This window comes from Temnothorax longispinosus, chromosome 4 (assembly GCF_030848805.1).
Source record: "Temnothorax longispinosus isolate EJ_2023e chromosome 4, Tlon_JGU_v1, whole genome shotgun sequence".
Lineage (NCBI taxonomy): Eukaryota > Metazoa > Arthropoda > Insecta > Hymenoptera > Formicidae > Temnothorax > Temnothorax longispinosus.
Genome location: NC_092361.1, coordinates 8975491 through 8992715, shown reverse-complemented (window position 1 = coordinate 8992715; position 17225 = coordinate 8975491).

Below are 17225 nucleotides of genomic sequence, written 5' to 3'. Positions count from 1 at the left end.
TGCTCGCTTGCTTGCGTCGCGTTGCCGTATGGCTTCAGTACGCGCTCTCCTTCATTGTTCTTGTGCTAAAATAACAAGGAACTTTGTACACTGTAAACACTTGTATATATTTCATTGCTATTATAGATATTATTTTTTGTGTTACTCGCTGAGTCATTTCTTTGTGGTCGTCTTCCACCTCGCGCTTCCTCGCGCTACCGCGCGCTCTCGAACACTCTTCTTCGACAAGTTTCTTTATTTTTCCTCTTTGACTATTTTCAACTACGAAACATTTAAAGATTATTGGACTTATTGTCTACATTGGGCAACAATTTTCATAATTTCTACTTATAACCGAGTCTTGAATCTTAAAAATGGCAGAATGTATGGAGTATTGTTGAATTTAATCATTTTAGAAAACGTCGCGGATACTCTGCGGAATAACATGGAAAAACTGTGCCACATTACGCGGATTATAATACAGAAGTGTACTTAATACGTACGTAAAATTTTGTACGCTTATAAATGGATGACGTATCAAAATAATATAATATTATAACAATCATGTGTGTGTAATTTAATTTTTTGAAAAACCATCTTCCACGATTATTCTATATATACCATATATATTGAATAAATCTTGGCTTATCGTAATCTTTTTATTTATCGCCATCATTATTTCGAAATATTTTACTTACGTCTGCGCTACATACACATCTAGCTTTGTTTTAAGATGTGAAATTTCAATGTTTCAAATATATTCGTGTTACAATCATAAATTATTTCGTTAAGTTAATTTATCTTTCTTGTCCTTAAACACGCTACGTGATAGAAAACAGAAAAATTTCGTTTTTCAGAAAAAGTTTATTATAAAATATACCTTGGGTACATATTCAACGCTATATACGTGAACACGCTCTGTAACAACTACAGACGCGACTGAGACGTGCCAACGTAAAAAGACGTGTGAATACGTCTACGAGAGTACCCTGCAAACGGAGAAAGGCTCTTCAGGGCGGTTCGCACGTGAGAGTGTTAGTAAAAGTTACGTTGTAAGTAATATACAAAAGCGCATGTTACTCGCGTATAGAGGAACACGGCTAGACATCGCGCTTGAGCGTTATAGTATTTATAATTTTATTACAGCGATACACAGTACGTTCTCAAGACGAAGCACATAATCAATGCCGTAACGCCGAATATTGAGATAAGTTGCCGAGTTACGTTTGCATGTGCCACCGTTTGCTTTCCCGTGAATCTTAATGATTACATCTGAATCACAAACGTAAAGTTACACGAGTGAAACAGACGCGCGACGGTCGGACGCGACTGAGTTTAAAACGCATATTTCGCGAATATCAATCCATTAACAAATTACAGGTAGTTTCGTCGATAATAAGACGTAATGTACGGACTGTATATAGGATTCGATCTTGACATTCTACACGATTACAGGACCTGTATACGCGGATCGTTTTATTTAAAAAAATGAAAAAAATTCACGAAACTCGTAGATATGCAGGAGAAAAGCACATGAGACTCATGAGAAAATAATCCCCAGGATTGAATATTTATGCGCCTCACCCTGTATAGTCGACGTTTGTTACAATCTCCATCTACGTACTTTCGTCAACGGTTTCCGAATTTCGATCAAAATGACCCCGAACGGTCAGTCTTTCCGTTTAAATTTTATTACGTTCATTACAAGTATACGTGAGCATGTGACTGCTGTCCAAAGTGACTTATATAGACACTCCCTACTTATATTCTACTGTTTCGTTAAAATACACGTTACATACGGCACGGTAGCAAATTTTTCCTTCACGTACGATGCGACACGGCACAAATATCGCGTGTAATTTTTGCGACGCTACCGTGTACACGTTCGACAAACTACACCTGCAGCACAAATATTTTGTTGACGCCCCTGAAGAAGCAAAATATGAAATTCGCGTGAACAAGAGATCGTCGTTCTGACTACCAACCTAATACGTTTGTGCAAATTAACGTGATTAAAACGCTTCGTAATATTTGATGAATATTGTTTGTTATTTTTGCGTAGAAACACAGAGTACCGCATGTCTTACGTTACTTGTTCCATGATGGCCCATACATATGTATACGTATCGTTAAATGCTAGAAACTCATCGTTGATAAGAAATAACGTTTAAAACTGACCTAGGGCATTTGCGTATCGAATCGTGAATGGCTAGCGTTACGTACATTTCTCTCTCTCTTTCTCTCTTTTTCTGTCATTCATATTTCTGCATATATATTTTACCTCACTGTGGTTTGTCTATTAATATATTTAAACATTCCCACGCGTCAGCTTAATTAATGTTAAAAGAAAAAAGAGTAACAAAATATGTACATAGTTAACAAATAACGAGGAACCAGCCAATGTTACACTTGAGATACTAATGAACAAAAGTGTGAATGACAGTAACGCGGTATCCGAAACGCAGTCTTGTGAAAATATTGACTGATTGTGAGAGGGTATTTTGTTACTTTTGTTCACTTTACGTAACAATGACATGCGAGAGATACGGTCTCCATTCAGTTGCGAAAGTTAATAACCGCTACACCATCATTCTCCTCTTCTTACCGTACACCATTTTCATTACGTTCGCAGTTTCCATCACGAAAGTGTTCAGTATAGCTACCGTGAGTCTCGTCTTCACCGTCAACTCGTCATGATGAAACTTTGTCCATTCGTCCTCCTCGGCTTAAACCTCTCTCGCCAGCACGTCGTCGACCCTGTCTCTACCGTTCCTGCTCCAACGCATCACCATGTTTTCTCACTGCAGCTTCGTTTTAACATCAAACAGCGTAGCGACCTCCTTGTTAACATACTCGATCACGTCTTCGACGTTCTTCGGCATCTTCATCGTGGACTTAATCGTCACGTTCGGCTTCGTCCAGCTCGGGCCAGGCTTCTCGTCGTCTGCTCGATAGACCTCCACGATGGTCTCCTTACAGAGATTGAAAAAGAAAGTGTTGTAGAACCGCCTGTCCCTACTCTCACTCTTGTTTTTGGTCACGTCGTAGATCTTGGGAGGCGCTTCCAGAATTGCGATACACGGAATACAATAAACGAAATATGTACATATGCATGTAAAAAAAAAAAAATTCATAATATTCTTACAATGATTAATATTATTACATATAATATGTAACATTTATAATCTACGATATTTTAATATTTAGGATTAGTTAGGTATAGTTAAACGGCCTGACTGGCAAGTTTTTATTAAGCATAACACAACGACGTTACGACCACTATTTTGGGTCACACGACGGTCTCATCTATATATATACATGTAATTTTACCAAACGAACTGCGCGCCGATTATTTGTCGGACTTAAAACACAGTAATTGTTAGAATTAAAAACCCTTCCCTTCCAGAATTAAATCGACTCGATTTAATTATCTAAATACTGTAAAGAAAATTTATTGCGAAAAATATTACCTCAGCCAGGGTTCGAACCTGGAACCTCCCTCATTCCGTGTAGGGCGTCGTACCAATTCGACTACCGAGGCATGTGGCAATATTTATCGCAATAGCCGGTTAATAATAGTTTGAAACGTCTTTCTCAGGCGACGTAAAACGATCTTCGTATAAAAACCTTCCTTCCGTAGGGACACCATTACTAGGCCAGGTGTATCAAATATTCAATAAAAGTTGATCGCCAGTGATGAAATAATTAGGTATAGTTAAACGGCCTGACTGGCAAATTTTTATTAAGCATAACACAACGACGTTACGACCACTATTTTGGGTCACACGACGGTGTGACCCAAAATAGTGGTCGTAACGTCGTTGTGTTATGCTTAATAAAAACTTGCCAGTCAGGCCGTTTAACTATACCTAATTATTTCATCACTGGCGATCAACTTTTATTGAATATTTAGGATTAGGTTTGTCGTCACTGTCACTGGTAGACATTTCTCCCTTTTTCATCATACGTTTTTTAAATTCCATTTGTTTTTCCTTTTGTTTTCTCTTTCTTTCCATTCGTAGCTTGTCGTTTCTAGACAAAGCTGCAAAAAATCAGGACACGCAATGTGTAAAAAACGAGACATATTTGGCGTAAGATTGATTCAATGACTAATAAATTTTTCACATTACCTGGTTTCGATTTTTGTTTACTTGTTAAATCAATTTCATTTGCCGAGAGTTCGAGTTCTTTTTTGATAGTTTCACGTATTATAGGTGACGATGGATCAATCTCAGTTGTATCCTTGTTCACCGTGGATGTGGATGCCAAGGCAGGATCTAAACATGTACGAGCTCAATACTCAATATTACTTATGCATTGCACTGCGATTACAATGGGTACGCTGAGAAAATGATATAAATATAGACGTTTATATTAAAAATATAATTTCTCGATACTCGATACGTTCTCTAGTTTTTAGGTTGATAAAACGTACAGCAACTTTTTGTAAACATTAATAAAAGATGGTCGGCATGATCTTTACGTTGCAGCAAATATAATGTTAGACGTGTCTAAAATTAAAAGGTAGTTTCTCCAAAAGCTTCACGCGTAAACACGTACGACTACGTTTACGCGAGCTTTACACACACACATATATGTAATATGTTTGTGATGAAATGGAATACATTGAAGGTATTTTTTTCCAACTTTGTTTCATTTTATCCGTATATTCTAGCGTCTTTTACGCGCGTAAACGAATGACGTAACAATTACTACAGATATAATGCTCGTGTAAACGTAGTGTGAGAAAAAAAAATTTAATATAAAATCTTTTAAGAAAAGCTAAATTTTAAAACTATCTATTTCATTTACAATTTAGATTTCAAATATGTTTCAAATTTCGAATGTTTCTCTTACATGTTTTTTACAAATCTACTATATTAATAAAATTTAATTTACTGATAAATTTTTTTCACACGTACCACATATCGGCGTCTGTTGAGTAGACACGTCTTTACTGAAACTGGTGAAAATCACCTCCGGAATGTAATGGTCGAGACTGTCTGTAGCCGCGCAACTACAGTGTCAGACTTGTCGACTGATAAGACATTTAATGTTTCGAATATCTGCGTATCGGCGAATTTTGCCACGTCCATTTGTACCGTGTAAGTTTGTTTCGAGCTACGCTGTCTCTGTAGCTGTTGCAGCTCTCTTTCAATCATGTCTCCAAATGACATGAGACTTCTTTTCAAAGCATCTACAGAGGAACCCTGTGCAAACACAAAAAGTCCTAATCATTCACGTGAAATGTAAACGGCACTGCCTACCCTTTTTTTTCCAAGCGCGTGACACATACAATTCTGGCGTTTTGTATCGACAAGTCTTGATTAGTATATCGCACAGCGAGATAAAAACCAACATCCTCGTGAAAGTTTCCCGTATCAAGCTGGACTCTAACAAAAGTGGTGCATCGAGCATAGTACATATTTTGAGGATCCAATGTATTGGCGAAATCTACAATAACGTTGTGCAAGGTTACTTTGACAGGTTATTTTACTATTTATAGTTGAGAGAGAATGTGCTCACAGACAAATGTATGTACCTAAATGTTGGCTGACGATAGTATGGTTCTATTTGCCTTCTCCAAAGACCTTATTAGCCACTGTGATTAACGCACGACGATCAACTTCTATGCTGTCTATTGCGGTTCCGCGCCTTCTCCACTGTTTGTACGTACCGTTCTTCGTCGGGACGTTTGTGCTTTTTGCACAGCGAGTCGGGCGAAAGGTGAAAATGTTACGTTTGTTTTACGTGTCACCACCCTGAAACACAGTCGTGAGATAGATTTTTTATTTTACTCGAAAAAGAGCTACAAAATCACAATTTTCACGCACGACAAATATTCTAATGCACATTGTACTACGTATCGTTGTCAAAATTGGAGTTTTTTTTTAAATCGCAAAGTTTAGCGCGCAGAAACGACCGTGGCAACACGCACGAGACAACGGAGAGACGAAAGGAAACGCATAACCATGCGCAGTCTCGACAGAGACGCGAAAGATGACGCGACTGAAGACGGCGCCATATTGAAATCGGGAAATTTTAATAGAGTCGAATCAACGATAGACAAAATCGATCAATCCGTACGGCGCAAACGCGTCGTTTTTATTTAATAACAAAGACAAAATGACACTTGTTTTTCGCATTGTTTTTGTACCATTTTGTATTACTGTCCGCGCGGCCTCGAGGGGGGGTCTGAGGGGGCGAAGCCCCCCCCCAGTCACCCAGCCTCTATCCGCGCGGCCTCGAGGGGGGGTCTGGGGAGGCGAAGCCTCCCTAGCCACCCGGCCTCGAGGGGGGGTCTGTGGGGGCAAAGTCCCCCCAGCCACCCGGCCTCGGTCCACGCGGTCTCGAGGGGGGATCTGGGGGTCTTTGATATCGATGCGATATGTATAATTATAGTTGTAACTCTGTATATTGTCTACTATATTTCTTATTTTTATATATAATAATATAATAATATTCTAATATTACTTGGATTATCGTAATAGAATAGGCGAGAATACCTTTTAATTCGTACATCATAGCTTCGATGTCCTTGGCGGATGTGGTAACGATGGACGCGGATTATATTACAGATTACAGATTTTGATTTTATAAGTCTGAGTGAAACATGGATTGATTCTGTTAGTTGGGAGACAATCAAAGTGAGGTTACCGGATACGCATATTTGGATGTGTAGTAATGCTACTAGGGTCAATAAGAAAGGTAGGGCAAAGGGAGGTTTTATTTTAGGTAAAAGGAAGGGATGGGGAAGAAAGGATCAGAGTTGATCAAGAAGGAAGAGGAAGGTTTAGTTTTGTCAAAAATACTTGAGGAAGGTGACATAACAAATATCATATCAGTATATAATAGAGAGGGTTGGAACAAGATGGCGGAGACGTTAGATTGGTGGATAGAAAAAGTAGATAGAGAGCTTGTGATTATAGGAGGAGATTTTAACATCAGAACAGGAGAATTAGGTGGCGGGGAGGAAGAGGAGGGAGGGTGGGAAAGGAAAAGTAAAGATACATTAATAGGTAATGGAGGCAGGAACTTAGTAGAATAGGTTCAAAATAAGGGATGGTACTTGCTGAATGGTACAACAAAAGGTGATTGGGAAGGTGAATATACATTTATAGGTGCTAGGGGTAGCTCCGTAATAGATTATATGATTGTTTGCGAAGAAATGCATGATAGAATTAGGGAATTTAAAATAGATGCGAGAGTGGACTCAGATCACATGCCTTTAGTCGCGATGTTAGATGTAAGAGATAGGGCGTTAGGTAAGAATCAAAATGTACAGAGAGAAGAAGAGGAAGATAGGAATGAAGAGGCAAGATAGAAAATATGCTGGGATAGGGAGGCTATTGAAAGCTATAAAGAGAAAACTGAAGAGGCTATCTGGGAGGATGATTATCAGGAATTGTCAATTGAAGAGAAGTGGAACAAACTTAAGAAGATAATTCAAGAGTCTATGATAAGGAAGGAAATAATAATTAGAAAGAGGAAGATTGGTTCTAAGGACTGGTGGGACAGAAACTGCACTAGGAAGAAAAGAGAAGTGAAGAAGATGTACATGAAATGGAGAAAAGGAAAGGTAGGAAGAGGAAGGTATTTGGAGGAAAGAAGTAATATGAAAGCGATGTTTGAACAGAAGAGGAAGGAGAAGAGAATCAAAGAAGAAGAGGAATTGAAGATCCTAAGGCAAAGATCAGAGGTCTGGAAATTCATTAATAGGAAAAGAAAGAAAAAAGTGTGGAAGGAAAATAAAATTGGGGGTGCAGAATGGATGAAGTATTTTAAGGAGCTTCTCGGAGATACAGAAGCTATGGCGGAAGACAAGGAAGGAAATAATAGCATGGGAACTGAAGAAGAAGGGCCTGTTCTAATAGGCTCACAGTTGGAGGAAGAAGAAATAGCTAAGGCGGTGAGAAGATTGAAGAAAAACAAGGCTGTAGGTGTAGATGAAATACCGCTTGAAGCTTGGCTGTATGGAGGCAGGGCAGTTAGGAAAGGTCTAATAGAGGTTCTAAATCAGGTCTGGAAGGAAGGAATCTTACCAAAGGACTGGAGGACCTCGATCATAGTCCCGCTACATAAAAGAGGGGATGAAAACATAGTAGGGAATTATAGAGGTATTTCTCTTTTATGCTCGGCTTACAAAATATATGCTGAAATTATCAGAGGAAGGTTAGAGGAATCTGTCGAGCAGAAAGGCTTGCTACCAGAAAGCCAAGCCGGTTTTAGACGAGGTAGATCAACTATAGACAATATTTTTGTGCTGGATCATCTAACTCAGAAGGAAGAAAGGAAGGGTAGGAAAGGTAAAGTTTATGCACTCTTCGTGGACCTAAAGGCAGCTTTTGACAACGTTGAGAGAAGACAACTCTGGAAGATTCTTAGGGAAATGGGAATAGAAGAAGAGCTTATAGGAAAGTTAGAAAGGATTTACGAAATCACAAAGGTAGCGATTAGAACAAAGGATGGTGTAACGAAGAAATTTTTTATAACAAAAGGAGTTAGGCAGGGCTGTGTTCTGAGCCCGCTTCTATTTAACCTGTATATTGCGGAGATTAGGAAAGCATTAGAAGTAAGAAACATAGGCGGCGTGCAATTAAGAGATGTAAGAGTGTGGTCGTTAGAGTATGCAGACGATATGGTATTTTTAGCAAAGAATAGGGATGCGATGCTAGATATGATGGATACAATTAGGAGATTTTTTAGGAAAAGAAAAATGACTTTATGTATGGAAATGGGAGAATAAAAAAAACGAAGAAGTCAAGACGTTTAAATATCTATGGTTTGTATTTAGTAGGAATGGTAAATATACAGAGCATATTAAAGAGTTGTGTAGGAAAGGCAGGATAGCGGCTAACAGGACGTGGGGGCTAGGGGAAAGAATTTGTAGGAATGACTTTATTAGAAGAGGGATGCTATTTAGATATTTAGTTAGGCGCGTGATTTCATATGGGGTGGAATTATGGGGTTGAGAAGAAAAGAAAAATTTAGAAAAGATATTGTTGGATTACGCTAGATGGGTTTTCAAATTAAAGTTTTGCACGCCGAGATATATAATGTCTAGAGAATTAGGGTTGAGCAAATTAAGGATAGGATGGGGAATTTATTAGGAAATGTCAAAATAATCCGGGCTCATATCGGGGCGCAAAGCACTGGCGAGAACGTTCGCGAAAGGAGGGGCGGCAGCGCGACTGCGCAGCCTGTACCGCGAGGCCCACCGGGGGCCACGAAGCAACTCATCCGCACAAAACCGCGCACGAAGCGAGCACGCAAAACACGTGAGACTTTCCGGAGCGAAAGCGATCCCCGTGAACGTTACCACTTCGATCGATTTGTAAGATTCGCATTTATGTTCTTATTTGTTCTATCAAATACAGTGTTCTATATTAAAAGCAAACAGTTATTCACTCTTTTCACGCGCACCCACCCCTGCCGAACTCCAACAGGTTATGGGCCCAGGCACGTGGCGTGGCGCGATCTGAAAAGGCGTAAAGAATCCTCCCGAGTAAGAGCGCAGAACATCAAGAGAAAAGAAGAAAACAATTAAGAAGAACGAAGATGACCACATACACGAGCGGAGAAAGCCTAGACTGCGTGGACAAACTTAAGGATGCCGAAGGATACCCGATCTGGAAATTTCAGGTGGGAATAATATTAAAAGCTAACAATCTCTACGATACAGTAATGACGCGTCCCGCGGAAGATATAAAATTAACAGAGCAGTGGAATAAAAACGACGCGAAAGCTCAGAAAATCCTAGTCACAACGATAGATAAGCAGCCGTTAGTACATATCTTAAGCTGTGAGTCGAGTCACGAAATGTGGCAAAGACTGAAAACAATATACGAAAGAGATTCGGAGCAACAAAAGTGCGCGTTAATGCAAAAATTTTTCGAAAGCAAAAGACAGAAATCCGTTGATGTGACTACATATATAGTGGAACTGAAAAATCTAGCTTATCGACTGAAGGCATTGGGCGAAGAAATAAGCGATAACATGATAATCTCAAAGATACTAACAACTTTGCCTGATAGCTACAAATTTTTTGCAAGCGCATGGGAGTCCGTATCAGCGGAAGAGAGGACGTTGGCTAACCTCACGGCCAGACTTTTGATAGAGGAGACAAGACACAGAGCTGCAGGAGACGAAGATCAGTTAGCGTTTAAAGTAGAAGAAAAGAAATGCTTCAAGTGCGGTAAAAAGGGACACGTGGCTCGCTCGTGCAGGTCAGGAAATGAAACAGTAAGTAAGAACACAAAATGTTTCGCATGCCAAAAGACAGGACACATAGCAAGAGATTGCAAGGTGAAGGTAAAAACGGGATGTAAAATCTGTAAAAAGCAGAACCATTCAGAAAAGGATTGCTTTTTTAGAAAAAAAAACAGAAAACGAGAACAAAGAGAAAAGCAACCAAGTGTCATTTCGGATCTGACTTAACAGAATGGATTATCGACTCAAAGACGACTTCACATATGACGAACGACAAGAAGAAGCTGAGGGAAATTAAAGAAGTGCGCACAAACGTGGGAGTAGCGAAGAAACAAGGCTCCATGCAAGCCAAAGCGAGAGGCAAAATAGAATTTCAGAACTGCGCTCTGAACGATGTACTTTACGTCCCGGATCTAAAAAAGAACCTGCTCTCGGTAAGCGCAATTACGCAAAAGGGAGGAACAGTCCTGTTCAAAGAAGACAAGGTATTGATAACTAAAAAAGATAAAGTAATCTTCCAAGGAAAGAAAGACAGCCTGGGACTGTACACAGTAAAACTTCAGGAGAAACCACAGCAAGAAGCCCACATAGCAGAAAAAAGGAATGAAGCGCACGTGTGGCACGAAAGGCTAGGCCATCTGAGCACGGAAAACATGAGAAAGTTATTGGAACTGTCGGAGGGTATGTCCGTAAACAAACGAGACCTCGAAGAAATGAGAAATAAATGTGAGGTCTGTAATACAAGCAAAGCATTCAAGGACACCCTTTGGAGAACATAGGAAAAGAGCGAAGCAACCGCTAGAAATAATACATTCCGACGTCTGCGGCCCGATAAATCCCAGCACGTGGGACAACAAAAGGTATTTTATAACCTTCTTAAACGATTATACTAACTACACTGCAGTCTACTTAATGAAAAATAAATCAGAAGCTCTGGAAAAATTTAAGGAGTATGCAGCACTCGCCGAAACAAAATGGAACAAGCGGATTGTAAACCTGCAATGCGACAACGGAGGAGAGTACGCGAGTAAAGAATTCAAAGACTGGTGCAGAAGAAAAGGAATCAACATAAATTACACAGCTCCCTACTCGCCGCAACTAAACGGAAAGGCAGAGCGCCTAAACAGAACAATCGTGGAGAAGGTTAGAGCACTGATCTTTAATCAAGAAAGCAACAAAGAACTATGGGGAGAGGCCGTTTGGGTGGCAGCTTTTCTGCATAACAGGAGTCCAAACAAGACTAACAGTGAGACAGCATTCGAACTGTGGAATGGAGAAAAACCAGATCTAAAATCACTCAGAATATTCGGATGCAAAGCCTACGCAAAGGAAACGGGCCAACTGAGAAAGCTAGACAAACGAAGCAATAGCTACAAACTTGTAGGCTACACTCAGAACGTATACAGATTGTGGGACCCAACTAGAAGGAAGATAACAATCTCACGTGACGTAATCTTTGACGAAACCTCCCAAGAAGAAAAGAGGGAAACGGAGAACTTAATGATAACAAGCAACGAGAAAGATGAAGAGGATGAACTTGAAGAAGACGAAGAGGAAGAAGACGAAGAATCAGAAGAGAATCAAGACGACACCGAGGACGAATACGTGGATCTAACAGACGAAAAGGAAGATACCGGCAAGGACAAAAAGGAAGACCGAGAAACGAGAGGAAGGCAAGAACCAATGCGAAAGTCCGAAAGAGAATCGAGACCGCCGCAAAGATACGCGAACCAGGTGTTTTTGACCTACGAGGAAGCAGTAAAAGGACAAGAGAGTAAACACTGGAAGAAAGCTATACAGGAGGAGAAGCACTCGCTGAGGAAAAACAAAACCTGGGAACTAGTCGACGAAAAGGACGTGAAAGACAAGAAGATTCTAACTAGCAAATGGGTTTTCAGAATCAAGGAGCAAGGGAAATACAAAGCGAGACTGGTCGTAAGAGGCTGTGAACAAGGAAAAGAAATAGACTACGAGGAAATTTACAGCCCGGTGATAAACAGCGCGCCGCTACGTATGATTCTCGCGCTAACAGCAGTTGAAAACTATCACATTGTAAAATTCGACATACGTACAGCTTTCCTCTACGGAGAAATACAAGAAGAAGTATACATGCGATTGCCGGAAGGCTTCGAAGAAGCAGAAGGCAAAATCTGCAAACTGAAAAAGGCGCTGTACGGGCTAAAACAGGCACCAAAAAAATGGAACGAAAAATTCACGAAATCGCTGAAAGAACAAGGGCTAAAGCAGCTGACAACGGAATACTGCCTTTTTAAACACCAAGACGGACAGATGTTCCTCGGGGTCTACATAGACGACGGCATAATTCTTGGAAAGAGTAAGAAACAAATACTAAAGCTGGTGGAGAAACTCAGAGAAAAATTTGAATTAACAGTAGAAGAGGACCCTAAAACATACTTGGGAATGGAACTTGAAAAAACGCAAGAAAGACTGAAGCTAAGTCAAAAAAACTATTCCAACCAAGTTCTTGAAACGTACGGAATGAAAGATGCAAAGTCAGCGAACACGCCGATACAACCAGAAGGAAATTCAAAAATCGAAAACGTACGGAAAACATTTCCGTATCGACAAGCGATAGGAAGCCTTCTGTATTTGACAACAAAAACAAGACCAGATCTCTGCTATGCTGTAAACTATAGCAGCAGATATACACAATCTCCGGAAGGTAAAGATATCTTAAATGTTAAAAGAATACTCAGATATTTGCAGGGAACCAAGGAGCTCGGGCTGGTGTACGGCGGAGAGAAGGACGCGGGAAAACTGTTGGCCTACTGCGACTCGGACTACGCTGGTGACCCTGAGACGAGAAAGAGCACCACGGGCTATATAATCAAATATTGTGGAGGACCAGTGAGCTGGTATTCGAGGAAGCAGCCCGTTGTTGCGCTTTCCAGTACTGAAGCAGAGTTTATCTCGGCGGCTGAATGTTGTAAAGAGGTTCTATATTTTAAAGCGGTATTAGAGGAGTTAAGAAAGAAGACAATAACTGCCGAAATCCACATAGACAATCAGAGCGCGATACAACTAATGAAAACAGGAATACTAAACAGACGGTCCAAACACATCGACGTACGATTCCGGTTTATTCAGGAAAAGATAGCAGAGAATAACATCGACATAAAATACTGTTGTATGGAAAATCAGCCAGCAGATATTCTAACAAAACCGTTAAGCTTTGTAAAGTTTGAGAAACACAAAAAAACCTTAGTAGCGTGATCGATTTACTGTAAGCAAATAGATAAAAGAGATAAATACTTAGGATTAGAAAGAAAAACACTTAGGATTAGAAAGAAAACCACTTAGGATTAAAGATAACAAGATAAGTAAAGAATAGAATAAGTTAAGGTTGAAATAGGCGAAACTAATATCAGATTTTGTTTGTAAAACTGAGTCCGGATTAAAAGGGAGTGTTAGAAAATGCCGAAATAATCCGGGCTCATATCGGGGCGCGAAGCACTGGCGAGAACGTTCGCGAAAGGAGGGGCGGCAGCGCGACTGCGCAGCCTGTACCGCGAGGCCCACCGGGGGCCACGAGGCAACTCATCCGCACAAGACCGCGCACGAAGCGAGCACGCACAACACGTGAGACTTTCCGGAGCGAAAGCAATCCCCGTGAACGTTACCACTTCGAACGATTTGTAAGATTCGCATTCATGTTCTTATCTGTTTTGTCAAATACAGTGTTCTATATTAAAAGCAAACAGAAAGATTCACTCTTTTCACGCGCACCCACCCCTGCCGAACTCCAACAGAATTAGGGCTATGAAATTTGAGGATAAGGTCAGGGAAACAAATGAGGAAAGGTGGATTAAAAAGTGTTGGCTGGAGAAAGAAAGTAATGATTGGAACGATAGGTTGTGACCGGATCAACGATTAATGATGTTAATATTGAAATAATAGCCACTTACTACTTGGGCTGTAATTACGGTCGCCACTGTATTTTTCCTGGATGAATACAGAAACCTGGTTGCTAAGCGGTGCCCCGTCCTTCCTTTCAGCGTGATGGCTGCCGTTTCCTACGACGCGGACGTGTTCAAGGCCGTCGGCCACGCCCTGGTTAATCGCACGTAATATACGGATATTCGGAGAGGATATTCACTGGGGTCGCGAATAATGAGTCTTTGTTTATTATAAACAAATAACAATTTAATAATTTCAAAGTTACAGTATCTCCGTACACGAACGGACAGGTTTTATCGCGCACTGACCTGCGTTGATTGTTAACGAACTCTGATTTACCGTCGCTAAGAGCTATGTGCGGTTAATAACCGATAACGCGTGGTTGTTCGTCACGTAACTATCGTATACGGCAACGGGATAAGCACACTGAATCGAGTTTTGTCGCGTAACCGATGAAACGTGTTAACGCCTCGATATTCTACCGTGAACTGTCCGGGAGGAACGGGTCGAGATCCCCCTCCTTGATGCTCGCGCAGGCGCGGAGCCTCGCTTTTACGCGCGAACATGATGTAATCGCGCGCCTTATTACTTTTGGCCAATCGCATCGCTTGGTGACGAGCGACACGATCCTTGTGACGCTTACCCGTGCGCTGAGCCAATTTCATTGGCTCAGCTCATTTCTGACTGAGATACTGAAACGGGATTGGACGGCGGACAAGGGCTCTCGTTTCGGCCTCGGCGATGCGGCAACCAATGCCAGCCGTCGCAATTTGCACGATGTGCAAGTTCGCGGCGTGTCACTCGGAACGATTTCCGAGTGACCGAAAATGGTCTCTTTGACGTTCCCTTTTGCAACCAGGTAAGTATCGTTTGTACCAGAATCAATTTTATTAATTCCCCTTTTCTTTCAGGTACCGGGTCTTCGCGGGATCGTCTCGCCCAATCAATAGACTGGTAATCATCGTCGGTAAGTATCCGAACGGTAAGTATAAAATACATAGCGTACATGCTAAAAATAAGTAATATAAATTGTTTCGACAGGGAATAAAGTAAAATAAATAAATATAATTTAAAAAGTCGCATCATCGAACGAATCTTGCTAGTACGAGTTATGCTCGCTTCTTATTGGTCGTTTAACCGTTCTTGCGAAATAAAGATGCGCTTCGCGCTCTGATTGGCTTAAGGCCTCTCGAAATAAAGAATAAGTCTTAAAATAAGTAAAATTATATTAAATTGCCAGGAATCAATCCTATTGGCTCTCATGCTGCTGAGAATCTTAGAAACGCTCGAATCAATGTAAATTAATGCAAACTTGGATAAACTAGACCGGGTCTCTCCCCATTGGTCGCTTTGACTCGGCATTTCGCTCTAACTGTCAAACTTGTAATAAAGGGTAAAATGAATATAAAATAATAATGTCGGGACGCTATTGGCCCTCGCTCGTGCTCGTGAGCACTCGTTGTCGCAATGCATGCATAATCACTCAAGGCTCCTCGGGAATCAATCGCGGATCGATCTCGAGGCTCAATAATAGGATGTAGAGAGTGTAAAGGACATATATCATGGTGACGGTTTGAACGTCTGGGAAATTGATTATTATCGGAACAAATATGATTAGGGTAACTACCAGGTATTCCTTTAGCTTCATTTTGTGATGTTTGATCTGTCTTATGACTGGTAATAGGGATTGGCTCTTGCCACATTGGAATACGCTAATAGCAGGATACAAATGATTGAAATTGCAAATAGTATAAAGATAAAAGATAACACGAAAATACGGAATTTATCCGAATCCATAGCTAATAGTTAATAATTGAAATGTTGGCCTCTGATTGGCTCTTTTGTTGACTCTACTAAATATTCTAAATGAATCAAAGTCTACTCCTTGAAACGTGTAGGATTGTTGGGATATGTGTTATTTTGGATTTATTAAGCCTTGTTTGTTGACTGAGTGTCTTTTTTAATTATATTTCTTAGTGTTGCCATGCCTTACATGCTATCTCGACTTTCGCGTCGTACTTGTCAAATAAAATGACCCTATATAAAATAAAAATCTATCGCTTCAACTCAATTGCATTCGCTGCATAAAATTTCAAACTTTATAGAATATTCAATATAAAACTCGTTAAAATAATGTAAAATAAAAACAAACGTATAAAATGTCTTAATTCGCGTCGCACGGATATGTTTTATAATTCCGCCGTACGCGATTGGCTGCTGGGGATCGGCGTCTCCTCCGCGGCTCGCTCGGCCTCGCGTGGATGGTCGACGTCGTCCTTTGGTGCCTCGCTTCGTCCAGCGGGCTGAGTTAATTGCAGGAAAGCCTCGCTCTGTCCAGCGGGCTGAGTTAGTGGTAAGTAAGCCTCGCTCTGTCCAGCGGGCTGTGTGATTCCTTCGGATATGATGATGGCTTGCGCCACTGCCTCCGGAATTGACTCGAGTATTTGCGTACTCGCCAGGCCCTCAAAGCTGCAGTCATCTAATTCGTCCGTCTCCTTATTGGCCTGTTCGACGGTTGGCTCTGTGGTCGAGTCCTCCATGCCTCGCGTCTCGGGCTCGCCGATCGGTTGGCAGGAACCGCCGCTGGTGTGATCCAGGCTCGACGATGGGAAGGATGATCTAGCATCCGATCCCAAGGTTAGGTTAGGTTGTGACCGGATCAACGATTGATGATAATAATATCAAAGTATTAGCCACTTACTACTTGGGCTGTAATTACGGTCGCCACTGTATTTTTCCGGATGAATACAGAAACCCTGTTGCTATGCGGTGCCCCGTCCTTCCTTCCAGCGTAATGGCTGCCGACGCGGACGTGTTCAAGGCCGTTGGCAACGCCCCGGTATAAACGCACGTTAGATTAGACACGGATATTCGGAGAGGATATTCACTGGGGTCGCGAATAATGAGTCTTTGTTTATTATAAACAAATAACAATTTAATAATTTCAAAGTTACAGTATCTCGGTACACGAACGGACAGGTTCTATCGCGCACTGACCTGCGTCGATTGTTAACGAACTCTGAAAACCGTCGCTTCGAGCTATATTCGGTTAAGAACTGTTAACGCGTGGTTAATCGTCGCGTAATTATCGTATACGGCCACGGGATAAGCACACTGAG